The following is a 15,442-nucleotide window of genomic DNA, read 5'->3' as shown; positions in this document are numbered from 1 at the left end:
TGAGGCTTCAGCTTGGACTTGGACTTGTTGCAAGTAATGCATCTCCTCACATATCTATCCACGTCCCGCCTCATCTTTGGCCAATAAAAGTGGTCAGCTAGCATGAGTAGCGTCTTCTCACGCCCAAAGTGACCCATCAACCCTCCAGCGCATGTGATTCCCGCAATAAGAGCAAACGCACGGACGATTCCGGAACACATAGTTTGTTAGCTCTAAACAAGAACCCATCATGTATGTGATATTTTTCCCATGCTTTACCAAGAGCACATAAGCGATATGGTTCAGCAAAATCATGATCGATAGCATACAAATCACATAGTATCTCTAAACCAGGAATTTTAACATCAAGTTGAGTTAATAGCATATTCTTCCTAGATAGAGCATCGGCAACAATGTTATCTTTTCCCTTCTTATGTTTAATGATGTATGGAAAAGACTCAATGAACTCAACCCACTTAGCTAGACGCTTATGCAAAGTAGATTGGGCTTTCGGGTATTTTAAAGCTTCATGATCGGAATGTATGATAAATTCTTTTGGCCACAAATAATGTTGCCAAACCTCAAGAACTCTAATTAAAGCATACAATTCTTTATCATATATACGATAGTTCAACTTAGCACCGGATAATTTCTCAGAAAAATATGCAATTGGGCGACCCTCTTGCATCAACACACCACCAATTCCAATACCACTAGCATCACATTCAATCTCAAATTGCTTATTGAAATCAGGAAGTGCAAGCAACGGTGCAGAAGTTAACAATCGTTTCAGTTCATCAAAAGCATGATCTTGGGCAACGCCCCACTCAAAGACAACACCCTTTTTAGTTAATTCATTCAAAGGTGCAGCAATAGTAGAAAAATTGGGCACAAAACGGCGATAAAACCCAGCTAGACCATGAAAACTTCTAACTTGACTCACATTCATGGGAGTAGGCCAATTTTGAATAGCTTCAATTTTAGACACATCTACTTCTACTCCATGCTTAGAGACAACATAACCCAGAAATATGACCTTATCTTTGCAAAATGTGCACTTCTCAAGATTACCATAGAGTTGATTATCACGCAACACTTGCAAAACATGTCGAATATGTATAGTATGATCAGATTCATTGCGGCTGTAGATTAATATGTCATCAAAATACACAACCACAAATTTGCCAATAAATTCACGCAAAACATGGTTCATCAGTCTCATGAAAGTGCTAGGTGCATTAGTTAACCCAAAAGGCATTACTAACCACTCATATAAACCAAATTTTGTTTTAAAGGCGGTTTTCCACTCATCCCCTTCTTTCATCCTAATTTGATGATAACCACTACGCAAATCAATTTTAGAGAACACAGCAGCACCACTCAATTCATCTAGCATATCCTCTAAACGGGGAATAGGATGACGATATCGAATAGTAATGTTGTTTATAGCTCTACAATCTACGCACATACGCCAAGTACCATCTTTCTTAGGAACAAGAATAACAGGAACAGCACAAGGACTAAGGCTTATGCGGATATAACCTTTGTCGAGTAGCGCTTGTACTTGCTTCTGTATCTCCTTCGTCTCTTCGGGATTAGTGCGATATGGCGCCCTATTGGGCAGCGATGCTCCGGGAATCAAGTCAATTTGATGCTCAATACCTCGCAATGGTGGTAGTCCTGCGGGTACCTCCTCCGGAAACACGTCGCCGAATTCTCGTAAAACACTAGAAACACCAAGAGGAAGAGGGGTCATGTCGTTAGAAACCAAAACCGTACCCCTGTACAAAAGCACAAGAGGCATGGCCGTAGGATCCTCACTAAATTCTCTCATGTCTTCTTTGGTGGCTAATGAAACTAAGGAATTCACTCTCTCACTTTTCGTTATATCACTCACGACATTACAATTCTCTCGCCTATCTAGAGATGCATCCTCCAAATTCACTTCAATCTTCTGACGAGACTCATTGACAATCTGTTGTGGTGACATAGGCTGTAAGTTAATTTTCTTGCCCTTGTACTCCAAGTGATATGTATTGGCGCGGCCATTATGTTGCACAGAACGGTCATAGAGCCAAGGCCGACCCAATAAGAGGTGACAAACCGTCATAGGAACCACATCAAAATCAATGCAATCCTTATACGGTCCAATCTCAAACTCAACACGCACCATATGGTTTACCTTCATCTCACCACTTGTCGCTCAACCACCGAATATAATATGGATGCGGGTGCGGTAGGTACTTCAACTTCAGCTTGGTACATAACTCCTTGCTTGCTAAATTGCGGCAACTCCCGCCATCAATAATGACCTTGCAAGCCTTGTCAGGACCAACCAAAGCTTTGGTTTGGAACAAATTGCAGCGCTGAGTAGATGCACTAGGCAACACATTAAGAGCACGCTGCGACACAACAATGGTACGAGCATTAGAAGGATATGCATCTTCACCATCGGTGTCATAGTCATCATCGTACTGGAGCATTTGGATCAACATCATCTCCAGTCTCATACTCATTGTCCTCATTGATAAACATGACTTTGCGGTTAGGACAATCTCTCTTGAAGTGACCCTTGCCACCACATGTATGGCAAAGCATATCGCGGTTGCGCGTTGTAGACACACTAGAACCACTCATACTTGCCGCAGATTCGGACTTCTTTGCATTAGATACATTGGAGACCGGTTTGCTAGGCGGAGTAGAGTAAGGAACGGAGCGCGTCGACGGTGCCGGCGCCGTAGAGGGCGCGCGGGGTGTAAAACGCCCAGCTCCCGTAGCACGTCCTTTAACCTTTGCTTCTTCAGCCAAGCCGTGATTCAGCTTCTCTTGCATGATGTAACAATTGATTCATATCGGTGTAGGTGTAATGACGAACAATGCCTTTAACATCATACTTCAATCCATTGAGAAAACGCTGCATTGTCATTTCTAGAGACTCACGGACACGACCACGCTGCATAAGCATCTCCATCTCCATGTAGTACTCATCAACAGTCTTCACACCTTGCCTCAATAGTGTTAGCTTATCAAATATATTCCGCATGTAATTTGTAGGCACAAAACGAGAAGTCATAACCTCCTTCATAGCACGCCATGTACGGATAGGCTGTGCACCATCTTCGTCGCGGTTACGAATCAAAGAATCCCACCAACGTAATGCATAACCATCAAATTCGGAAGAAGCAAGCTTGATCTTCTTATCTTCGAGTAGTTGGGATGTAAGCTCCATAACTTCTCAATCTTGAGCTCCCAAGTGAGATATTCTTCAACATCAGCTCCCCCTTCAAACTTGGGTATGGAAAACTTGGGCTTACCCAATCCATCTTCTTCATCTTGCCCACGACCATTACGGCCAAGTGGAGCCCGACCACGCGGACGATGACCATGAGGCGCACCACGAGCATTGTGTGCGTCATCTTCAAGCTCGGGATCTTCATCATCGTCTTGTTGTTGTTGTATAGTCAAATTCTCAATAGTAAGGCGCATATCGTCAAGAGTGCGCTCGTATATCGGTCATTTGATCAGCCAATCCGGTGACGGTGATATTAGTAGCATCCAGCGTCTGTTTGATCTCGTCAACTGTATCTTTAAGCTCATCATCCTTAGTGCGGAATTCACGTCGCATCTCGTTACGAAGAGCTTCATACTCCCTCCATGTGACGATATCTGCCGAATTCTTGTTTTCCTGGTTAACAATCTTATTATCACTAGCAAGACATGATTAGTAGGTTAGTGCACTAAATCAAAAATATATGGTGGTACTCTCACAACTCACTCAAAACTGATAAGAAAAGGAAATCTTACCGTTCCAAAGTAAATTAGTGTTGCTTACCACTTGTAGGAACAACTAGTGCACGGATGTAGCGAAGCGAATATCAAGGGTATAAGAACAATCACACGACAAAGCAGGATATATGTGGGGCTGTAGGTAGGCTACCTATTTGCACCAATAACAAGCTCTAGCGCTGATCGTAGACAACCAAAGATACTCACACAAGGCGATATAATGGGGCAATGCAACTATATGTGGGAAAGGTTGCAATGCACTAGAGAGACGCTAGCAAAGCTCAAAGAGACAGGCACAAGATTGCTCAACTACGGGTGCAGTAAAGTAACTTAGGCCTTCACTTGATTCAACTAGCACAACACTTTGCTTTTTTTTTATTTTTCTTTTTGTATAACACACACAGCTATGTAGCTCTTTTTGCTTTTTTTTTTTTTTTGACTCAACTCCTTGATAACACGGCCAACGGAAATTGCAAAGCACCAAAACCCTAACGAGCAGCCTGTCGAGCGGTAAAACTAGTCTCTTCTGGGGAAGTTCCTAGTCACTTTATATCGATAGGCTGTGTCTATGGTTGGGAACAAGCACACTGTACGCTATGTGGACTCGGAGTAACAAAACTGACACACTATAATAAACTAGACACAAGATGATAGGGAAACGCAAACCCTAACAATTCTACTAGAAGAAAGATAAAGATACGCAAAAACAACTACGAAAAGCAACTAAAACTCGAAATTAGTGCAATCTAAGGCTATGGCAAACCCTAACCCTAATTTTTTTTTTATGGCTTTTTCTGGATAGGAAAACACTCACAACTCAACTATGGGGTGGATTGTGGATGGCTTACCGAGGAAAACTGGAAATCTGATACCAAGATGATATGGGGTGGCCCGATCTTCTCAATAAGCAACGGTGGTGATGATGATCACGGGGTGATGGCAGCGGAGAAACACGACGATGTAGTGGATGATAACTTGTATGACGCAACGAGATCTCTCGATTGGTCCCTGTCGCCGGATGCAACAGCTCTCAACCTCGCAAGATATTCGCAACTCCACACACTTGCGCACGTAGCCGCCGACCACGAAGCGGTAAGTTGCAACCGTCTAATTCCCAATGGAACAGCGAGATCACACAAGACTTAAACAGGATCTACACAATATCCAAGCAATATGGTCTAGGGAATTCAATAGTTTTGCGAGCAAACAACTAAGAACTAGGGTTTATCTTAAACGTGGTCTAAAGCAGCTAGGGGGCGTCCCGGGCACTTATATAGGTGTCCGGGACGAGTTCTGGTCGAAAAGATACAAAAATAACCGACCCAGAATAGATCCGGTCGAGACAGACTCGGACCGGTCCGGTCCGGGATCCGGTCGACCGGGCCGTGGACCGGGCGATCCGGTCCGTGGTCCGGTCAACCGGGCTGTGGACCGGGCGGTCCGGTCGGGGTCCGGTCGACCGGTCGGAAACCGGAAAACTGCGAAGTTTCCGGTCTCGCTCCGGTACGATAAATTTCCTCCGGTTGGTGGCCGGTTTACGACCGGTCGACCGGGCCGGGGACCGGGCGGTCCGGTCGGGTGGCCGGTCGGACCGGGTTCGGACCGGCCTGGACTTCTTCTTCTCCTCTCGCGCATTCCTCCCGCTCCTCCCTCGCGCGTCCATGAGATATCTTCATGTCCAGCTCCATGTCCAGCTTTACGGCCTTCTTGATGTCCGTCTTCACGTCCAGCTGCTCCTCTCCTCGTGCGATGCATGTCTCCTCTTGATACCTGATGATACATAAGTAATAGGACTTAGGCAGTATAAAGTTCTCATCAATCAAAGTACCGTTTAGAAACAAGTTCACCTGTTGTTTAAGTAGCTTCGCACGAGCTCTTGTAATTGGTCCAATCCGAACTTCATTGGACTTGAGCTTCACAGCAGGTTCATCTTCATTTGCTAATGACGGAGGTAGTAGTGAGGTAGGGATGTCCTCATCACGTGGATTACTTTTTGTCTACGGTCTTCAACTTCACCACCTCACGCCGAACTCGATCCTCCACATTTCTATTTTCATCACTCTCTGTGAAGCCTTCCTTGGCGTCTCGCCCAATTGGGCGCTATGGAAGCGCATTTTCTTTTGTCGCCGCAATGGCTCTCCCAATGTCGCCTATAATATAGGCGGCGTTGTTATTTCTGTTCGCCCCACAGTTGACTACTTCGACGTCAAACTCCCTGACTCCGTTCAAGGGTGGCGTAAGAAGTGGTTGTATATTCAGGAAGAGAACCATGGATGCGCTGAAGACAACATCCCTCCATTTGATGGTGCCGAGAAAATTCTTCGTCGCCGTTCTCGGGATGCGGAGGCCACCGAAGAAGAAAGAGCTTCGACAGAGGCCTTGATGACTCGCATCCATGAGTTGCAAAATACTCGCGGCAAAGAATTGTCAGGTATCCAGATTACAGTGTATTTTCTTAAGAGTAGAGTGCAGCCTCTTCAGGCTCGCAAATTTCCTCTCTGGAAGTATACTGGCGACGAAGACGTAGATCGGCTGTCAGCGGATTTGGAAGTTAAGGACTTGGAAAAGCTTGTCCGAAAAATTTCCTCCCTCAGCAAAAAGGATTCTGTCCCTTCTTCTTGCCGCGTAAAACCGTACAGCGCTAACAATGCGCTTCCCAAGGTAAACTTTGTCGATTCATTTATTGTTGTCTTGCTATCTTTTTATAACTCCTTTGTTGACATCTTACCTCATTTTTATATAGAATCATCCAAATCTTGTCTCGCTTCCTCCCCTTCCTGAAGGTGGAGATGTCGAAGAAAGGGCTGTTGTTGCCGATGACAATCAGGAGGCCCCCTCTTTTGTGAATGAACCCGCATATTCTCGAAAATCTGCGGGATCTGTTGAGAAGGATGCTGCCTCTGAAGGTACTACATCAGCAGAATCTCCTCCTCCTGCTGTTTCTCCAAAGAACAAAAGGAAAAGGAGTGATGTCGAAGATTCCGGGACCTCCAAACCCGAAGAAACTGCTCCTTCACCGCGAAAGGCAGCTTATGATTCATATCTCGAGAGTCTCATCAGTTCGTGAGTTCCCTGTCTTTCTTTTTATTTTTATGCTCGAAGAATTTTGTCTGTCTTGCTTTTTATGCTGCCACCCTTTTACCACAGTGATGATGATGAAGAAACACCAACTTTGGATGTGGCTGCTCGAACGAGTACGTCACATACTGTAGTTGTTTCGGAACCGCCAGTTGAAGGAGAAGAATCCTCGCCTCCTCAACAAAACGTCGGTGCTTCTACTCCTCCTTCAAGCCCCCTTGTCCCTTCGCCAAAAAGGGCAAGGACTGAAACAATTCCGGAACCTACTCTCCAATTGAGTAGCTCTTCTAACCCTCTCTTGGATTATGTAAGTTCTCAATACTCTTGTCACTGTCTGTACTTCCTCTGTTTGCTTCTGTATGCCATTATATTTTCCTCATACCGAAATTTTCTTTCTTTGTCCCTTTCTTTTCTTAACAGCCCATGATCAAAGAGCTTATTCGTATCGGTGCCCAATTCATTGGGTATCGTGAATATGCCAACAAAACTGAAGGTGATGCCTTGCTGCTTTCTTTTTGCCATTACTCTCTTACTCCTTTGTTGTCGATATTTTAACGAAATTTAATCTTTCTTGGCAGAAAAACTGGCGGCTGTCAACGAGCGTGCCAATACACTTGCTCAAAAATTAGAGCAAAGTGAAGAGGCTCGTAAGAAGGCCGAATCAGATGCTGTTCAAGCTAGAGCAGAGGCTGACAAGGCCAAGACTGACGCTGCTGGTGTCGAAGATCTTAGGAAGAGACTTCACACTGCCGAGACTTCGCTGAGCGAGCATATAGCTGCACAATCTGCTCGCGAGGAAGCGATCCTTAAGCGTATAAGGACGCAAAATCGCCGCTTTGTCAGTAAGTATCTGAACCACTTCATATCCTTTGTATTTTCTTCTCTGCATTCGTTTGTTGCTCAATAAGTTTCTTCCTTGGCAGATAGAACAGCTCAAGAATTTGAACTTGAAGATCCCGAGAATGATCCTCTTCTTGACGCCGTTTCATTCCTCGAGTTTCATGGGACGAGAGGCGCGCGAGGGCATTGATCGGGCTAAAGCAGGGCTGTCGCGGCTCTTCCCCTATTTCTTCCCAAAGAAAGAGGAACCCGCAACTTTCCTTAACCCGGCCAAGTGCTTTAATCCACCGGAAGATCTTGGGCTGAAGGTGCGTCGGGAGAATATGAAGGTCGCCGTTGAAAACACCGTTGCCTTGGTTGCCGATAGCCGACAAACTATCGACTGGGCGAAAGTAGGCGACACGGAGCAGATAGAACAAACAAGATGGCGATCGTTGATTAAGGCAGCCAAGCCTAACACGAAGAAAATCCTGGCCTATCTCGGGATCAGGCCATCTTCGACTCCTAGCTCATCCAAGCCGGAGGTCTAGTTAAATGCCCCTTTGCTTTTTCTTTTTAGCGTACCTCCTTCTTTTGGCATTGTCGCCGTAGTGTTCTTGGCGATAACTGCTTCAGTAGGTCTCTAGAAGGTCCTTCTTTTGTAATAGACATGTATATATTATGGGAATGAATGGAAATCTGTCTTTACTCAATGATTGATGTCGAAATATCTCTTTTTTCCAGTTAATTTTTTACAATTATACGCCAGCTCCTGGTCCTTCCGAGGTTTTTCCTTCGCCCCTTTCGAAGAAAACTCCTATCGCTGTTAATTTTGTCGAAGATTCTGCAAACAAAACTTCGACAGACGATTTGAAAGAACTTCAACAACAGCTTCAGTCTTTAAAGAAGCAATCACTTATGCTTATGGAACAGTCTCGGAAATCTTCCGAGAGGGAAAAGGTGGCACTTCAACAAGCTCAAGATGCTATAACTGAGAAGGATGCCGCCGTTGCTGAAGCTGCTGCAGCTACGTCTCGAGAGAATTTTATGCTTCAACTGCTAACAGATGCTAGCCTGGATATGGCAGGTGTGCCTCGATATCTTTGTCTCACTTTATCTTTCTTTTTCCCCTTGTCTTTTTGCTGTCCACTAATTTTGTTGATATAGGCGCCTTTTTGAATGCTGCTACGGAAGATGAACGTGTGGAAGCTCGTTCCAATGCTCTTCTGAGGCTTGCACGCGATCATGGTTCAAATTTTTGGGGCACACCTGAGCGGACTCGCCAAATTGTCAGATTTCAGGATCGTGCGCTGCAGGTTCGCGAATTTCTCGACTTTTGTACGAGGACCTTGTCTTTAGTTTACGGGACCATGTTTCCACGTAATAAGATGCCCGAGACGCTTCCCGCTCTGATGGAGAAATTTCGAGATGCTCCTCGAATCCATGGGTTTGTGCGATCCCAATTGGCTGCTGGCGCAAGGTTTGCCATGATCATGATAAAGATCTGCTACCCAAAATTAGATGTGAGTCAAATTGTTCCAAAGTGTCTGGCGAAGATGGCGAAGAGAAAAAGGAACTTCGGCAAATATGATGACGTTGTGACTCCTGTTGCCGAAGATATGATGGATGAACTTCTTCGACTAGATGCTGAATTCTTCGTGAAAGGCAGTTATGCGGAACATAGCACTCGTGCTGTAAATAATGAACGGCTGACGATAGATAATATATTGGGTAACTCTTGAAGTTTTGTTGCTTTAGGGGTTGTATTTTGTGTGCAGGAGAACATAATCTATATTGTAGAGTTACTATATTTCTGTTTTTCAATGCCAAGCCCCCGGGCGTTATAATGGCGATATTTTTCTCTTTTTTTGTAATGCGAGGTTGTCCCAAGGCAAGATAATTTGTATTTGCACGCTATTTTCGCGGGTGCGAACCCTGATATTTTCTTGTTGATTGCTATTTTGCGACGTATTTTTATTTGGCGAGGTACTTTATACCAAGGCGAGATATATATATTGTATCTTCTGGGTAAGAGCCCCCGAGCCTGTCGAAAAAATATATAATTCCACTATCTTTATTATATTGCAGCACCGCGAGCCCGCCTCATTAAAAACCTTTCCGGCCCCACTCGGTGCCCCGAAAAGGAAAAGAGTGCGTCTGAAAACTCGCGGGCGTTTCAGTACATTGTATTTTTACAGAGAAGAACTATATTTCGGCTCTAGGCGTAGAACCGCCTGAGCTGCGCCACGTTCCGGGGTTTTTCTCAGGGACCCCTGTCTTCTTGTCCTTGATCCTGTATGCTCCTCCGTCGATGACTTCGTGACGATGTAAGGCCCCAACCATGGTGACTCGAGCTTCTCGTACTTTGCTGGTTGAGTCGCAGGACCAAATCACCGACCTGAAAAGATCTTGGCCGCAATCGTCGACTGTGGTAGTTCTTCAAGTCTTGTTGGTACTTGGTAACCCGTGATAGTACTTCATCCCGAGCTTCATCGAGTGCATCCATATCGTCCTCCCGAACTTTTCGTGATGTTTCTTCGTCGTACCCTGTTACTCTTGGAGAATCATGCTCTATTTCAATTGATAGTACGGCTTCAGCTCCGTGGACGAGAAAGAACGGTGTTTCCTGTGTCGCCGTGTTTGGTGTTGTTCGGATGCTCCACAAAACACTTGGTAGTTCTTCTGGCCAGGTGTGTCGAGCCTTTTCAAGCGGTCCTAGTGATGTCTACGGGAGCTTCTATTCTTGTAGACAGTGTTGGGCCTCCAAGTGCAGAGGTTTGTAGAACAGCAGCAAGTTTCCCTTAAGTGGATACCCAAGGTTTATCGAACTCGGGGAGGAAGAGGTCAAAGATATCCCTCTCATGCAACCCCGCAACCACAAAGCAAGAAGTCTCTTGTGTCCCCAACACACCTAATAGGTGCACTAGTTCGGCGAAGAGATAGTGAAATACAGGTGGTATAAATAAGTATGAGCAGTAGTAACGGTGCCAGAAAAGTGCTTGCTGGCGTGTAGTTGATGGTGGTAATATTGCAGCGAGTAGTAACACGAGTAAAACAGTAAACAAGCAGTAGTAACTCAGCAGTATTTAGGAACAAGGCCTAGGGATTATACTTTCACTAGTGGACACTCTCAACATTGATCACATAACAGAATAGATAAATGCATACTCTACACTTTTGTTGGATGATGAACACATTGCGTAGGATTACACGAACCCTCAATGCCGGAGTTAACAAGCTCCACAATAATGCTCATGTTTTAGTAACCTTTAGTGTAAGATAGATCAACGAGACTAAACCAAGTACTAGCATAGCATGCACACTTGTCACCTTCATGCATATGTAGGAGGAATAGATCACATCAATATTATCATAGCAATAGTTAACTTCGCAATCTTCAAGAGATCATGATCATAGCATAAACCAAGTACTAACACGGTGCACACACTTGTCACCTTTACACACGTGTAGGAGGAATAAAACTACTTTAATAACACATCACTAGAGTAGCACATAGATAGTAGTGATACAAACTCATATGAATCTCAATGAGATCATTGTATTGAAGTACATGGAAGAGAGATGAACCACATAGCTACCGGTACAGCCCCGAGCCTCGATGGAGAACTACTCCCTCCTCATGGGAGCAGCAGCGGTGATGAAGATGGCGGTGGAGATGGCAGCGGTGTCGATGGAGAAGCCTTCCGGGGCACTTCCCCGCTCCGGCAGGGTGCCGGAACAGAGATCCTGTCCCCCGGATCTTGGCTTCGCGATGGCGGCGGCTCCGGAAGGTTTACGTGGTTTTCGTCGATTGGTATCGGGTTTTCTGATCCGGGGGCTTCTTATAGGCGAAGAGGCGGCGCAGGGGGTCACCGGGGTGCCCTCACCACCGGGTGGCGCGGCCGTGGCCTGGCCCGCGCCCAGTGTGGTGTGGGGCCCCCCGGCCCATCTCTCGGCAGCTCTCGAGTGTTCCGGAGGCTTCCGGGAAAAATAGGAACACAGGCGTTGATTTCGTCCGATTCCGAGAATATTTCGTTACTAGGATTTCGAAACCAAAAACAGCGAGAAAACAGGAACTGGCACTTCGGCATCTTGTTAATAGGTTAGTTCTAGAAAATGCACGAATATGACATAAAGTGTGCATATAACATGTAGATAACATCAATAATGTGGCATGGAACACAAGAAATTATCGATACGTTGGAGACGTATCGGCATCCCCAAGCTTAGTTACTGCTCGTCCCGAGCGGGTAAAACGATAACAAAGATAATTTCGGAGTGACATGCCATCATAATCTTGATCATACTATTTGTAAAGCATATGTAAAGATTGCAGCGATCAAAACAATGTGTATGACATGAGTAAACAAGTGAATCATAAAGCAAAGACTTTTCATGAATAGCACTTCAAGACAAGCATCAATAAGTCTTGCATAAGAGTTAACTCATAAAGCAATAATTCAAAGTAAAGGTATTGAAGCAACACAAAAGAAGATTAAGTTTCAGCGGTTGCTTTCAACTTGTAACATGTATATCTCATGGATATTGTCAACATAGAGTAATATAATAAATGCAATATGCAAATATGTAAGAATCAATGCAAAGTTCACACAAGTGTTTGCTTCTTGAGGTGGAGAGAAATAGGTGAACTGACTCAACATAAAAGTAAAATAATGGTCCTTCAAAGAGGAAAGCATCTATTGCTATATTTGTGCTAGAGCTTTGATTTTGAAAACATAAAGAGAGCATAAAAGTAAAGTTTTGAGAGGTGTATGTTGTTGTCAACGAATGGTAGCGGGTACTCTAACCCCCTTGCCAGACAAACCTTCAAAGAGCGGCTCCCATTTTATTTTATTTTTGAGTGGCACTCCTTCCAACCTTTCTTTCACAAACCATGGCTAACCGAATCCTCGGGTGCCTGCCAACAATCTCATACCATGAAGGAGTACCTTTTTATTTTAGTTTTATTATGCTAACACTCCTCCCAACCTTTGCTTACACAAGCCATGGCTAACCGAATCCTTCGGGTGCCGTCCAACAATCACATACCATGGAGGAGTGTCTATTTTTGTTAATTAATTTGGGACTGGGAATCCCATTGCCAGCTCTTTTTGCAAAATTATTGGATAACCGGATGAAGCCACTAGTCCATTGGTGAAAGTTGCCCAACAAGATTGAAAGATAAACACCACATACTTCCTCATGAGCTATAAAACATTGACACAAATAAGAGGTAATAAATTTTGAATTGTTTAAAGGTAGCACTCAAGCAATTTACTTTGGAATGGCGGAGAAATACCATGTAGTAGGTAGGTATGGTGGACACAAATGACATAGTGGTTGGCTCAAAGATTTTGGATGCATGAGAAGTATTCCCTCTCGATACAAGGTTTAGGCAAGCAAGGTTATTTGAAACAAACACAAGGATGAACGGTACAGCAAAACTCACATAAAAGACATATTGAAAACATTATAAGACTCTACACCGTCTTCCTTGTTGTTCAAACTCAATACTAGAAATTATCTAGACCTTAGAGAGACCAATTATGCAAACCAAATTTTAGCATGCTCTATGTATTCTTCACTAATAGGTGCAAAGTATATGATGCAAGAGCTTAAACATGAGCACAACAATTGCCAAGTATCACATTACCCAAGACATTATAGCAATTACTACATGTATCATTTTCCAATTCCAACCATATAACAATTTAACGAAGAGGAAACTTCGCCATGAATATTATGAGCTAAGAACACATGTGTTCATATGAACCAGCGGAGCGTGTCTCTCTCCCACACAAGCATGATGTAATTCAATTTATTCAAACAAAAACAAAAACAACCGACGCTCCAAGAAAAAGCACATAAGATGTGATGGAATAAAAATATAGTTTCAGGGGAGGAACCTGATAATGTTGTCGATGAAGAAGGGGATGCCTTGGGCATCCCCAAGCTTAGACGCTTGAGTCTTCTTGATATATGCAGGGGTGAACCACCGGGTGCATCCCCGAGCTTAGAGCTTTCACTCTCCTTGATCGTAGTATATCATCCTCCTCTCTTGACCCTTGAAAACTTCCTCCACACCAAACTCGAAACAACTCATTAGAGGGTTAGTGGACAATAAAAATTAACATGTTCAGAGGTGACACAATCATTCTTAACACTTCTGGACATTGCATAATGCTACTGGACATTAGTGGATCAAAGAAATTCATCCATCATAGCAAAAGAGGCAATGCGAAATAAAAGGCAGAATCTGTCAAAACAGAACAGTCCGTAAAGATGGATTTTATTAGGCCACCAGACTTGCTCAAACGAAAATGCTCAAATTGAATGAAAGTTGCGTACATATCTGAGGATCACTCACGTAAATTGGCATAATTTTCTGAGTTACCTACAGAGAATTAGACCCAGATTCGTGACAGCAAAGAAATCTGTTTCTGCGCAGTAATCCCAATCTAGTACTTACTTTACTATCAAAGACTTTACTTGGCACAAAAAAACACAAAACTAAGATAAGGAGAGGTTGCTACAGTAGTAAACAACTTCCAAGACACAAATATAAAACAAAGTACTGTAGCAAAATAACACATGGATTATCTCCCAAGAAGTTCTTTCTTTTTAGCCGTTAAGATGGGCTCAACAGTTTTAATGATGCACTCGCAAGAGATAGTATGTGAAGCAAAAGAGAGCATCAAGAGGCAAATTAAAAACACATTTAAGCCTAACATGCTTCCTATGAAGAGGAATCTTGTACACAAATGAATTCATGAAGAACAAAGTGACAAGCATAAGAGGATAAAACACGAGTAACTTCCAGATTCTCAACATAAAGAGGGGAAACTTAATATTATTAAGATGCATATAACCATATTTCCCTCTCTCATAATAACTTTCAGTAGCATCATTGATGAAATCCACAATATACCCATCACTTAAAACATTCTTATCATGGTTCATATGCATAGAAGTATCATTAATTTTGGCATAAGGAGAGTTCTTTTCATTAATAGTAATTGGAGCAGGATTATTATCAAGAATTTGAACATGGTAGACAAGTTGCATATTAAGGGAATTGTTTTTGGTAACCCAATCATGACTATGACAAGTTTCATAAGGATAGTTAGAACCTATATCATAGCATTCTTTATAATAATCATTAGGGATCGGAGGCACATTGTCATCATTTTCAGAATTAATTTCCCAGAGATTTGCAATATCAAAAGTAGTGTGCTCATTCAAATCATGATTGCTAATGTATGTAAAGGGCATAGGAAGATCATCATATTCAGATTCATTATCACAATAATCATTAGGAGCAACATACTTACGGTTACCTATTGTTATCTCATATACGCGGGGATATGATGTTACCTCTTTCTTTTTATTCTCCTTCTTCTTCTTCTTCTTCTTCTTCTTCTTCTTCTTCTTCTTCTTCTTCTTCTTCTTCTTCTCCTTCTCTTCCTTCTCATCATTCCCTTCTTCAGGAGGGAGAGGCTTGAAGGGTGGCTTGTCCGCATAACCTGATTTACTTTCAGAAACAATAGAAGAAACTTGGGAGGATCCCTCCTTTTCATTAATTAGTTGAAAACACACAGCGGTCCTATCATATTTTGGCAAGGTGTCATCTTCTAAAATATTTTGTATGTAAGTATTTGTATGGATATTATCAATGCAATAAGAAAAACACCCATGCAGGACATCATCAATATCAAGATCACTCATATGTAACAAAGAGATTTTTCTCGACAGTTCTTCACACCCCAAAAATAAAGTAAGT

The sequence above is a fragment of the Lolium rigidum genome, chromosome 7 (genome assembly GCF_022539505.1).
Source record: "Lolium rigidum isolate FL_2022 chromosome 7, APGP_CSIRO_Lrig_0.1, whole genome shotgun sequence".
Taxonomy (NCBI): domain Eukaryota; kingdom Viridiplantae; phylum Streptophyta; class Magnoliopsida; order Poales; family Poaceae; genus Lolium; species Lolium rigidum.
Note: the sequence above shows the minus strand (reverse complement) of the source record.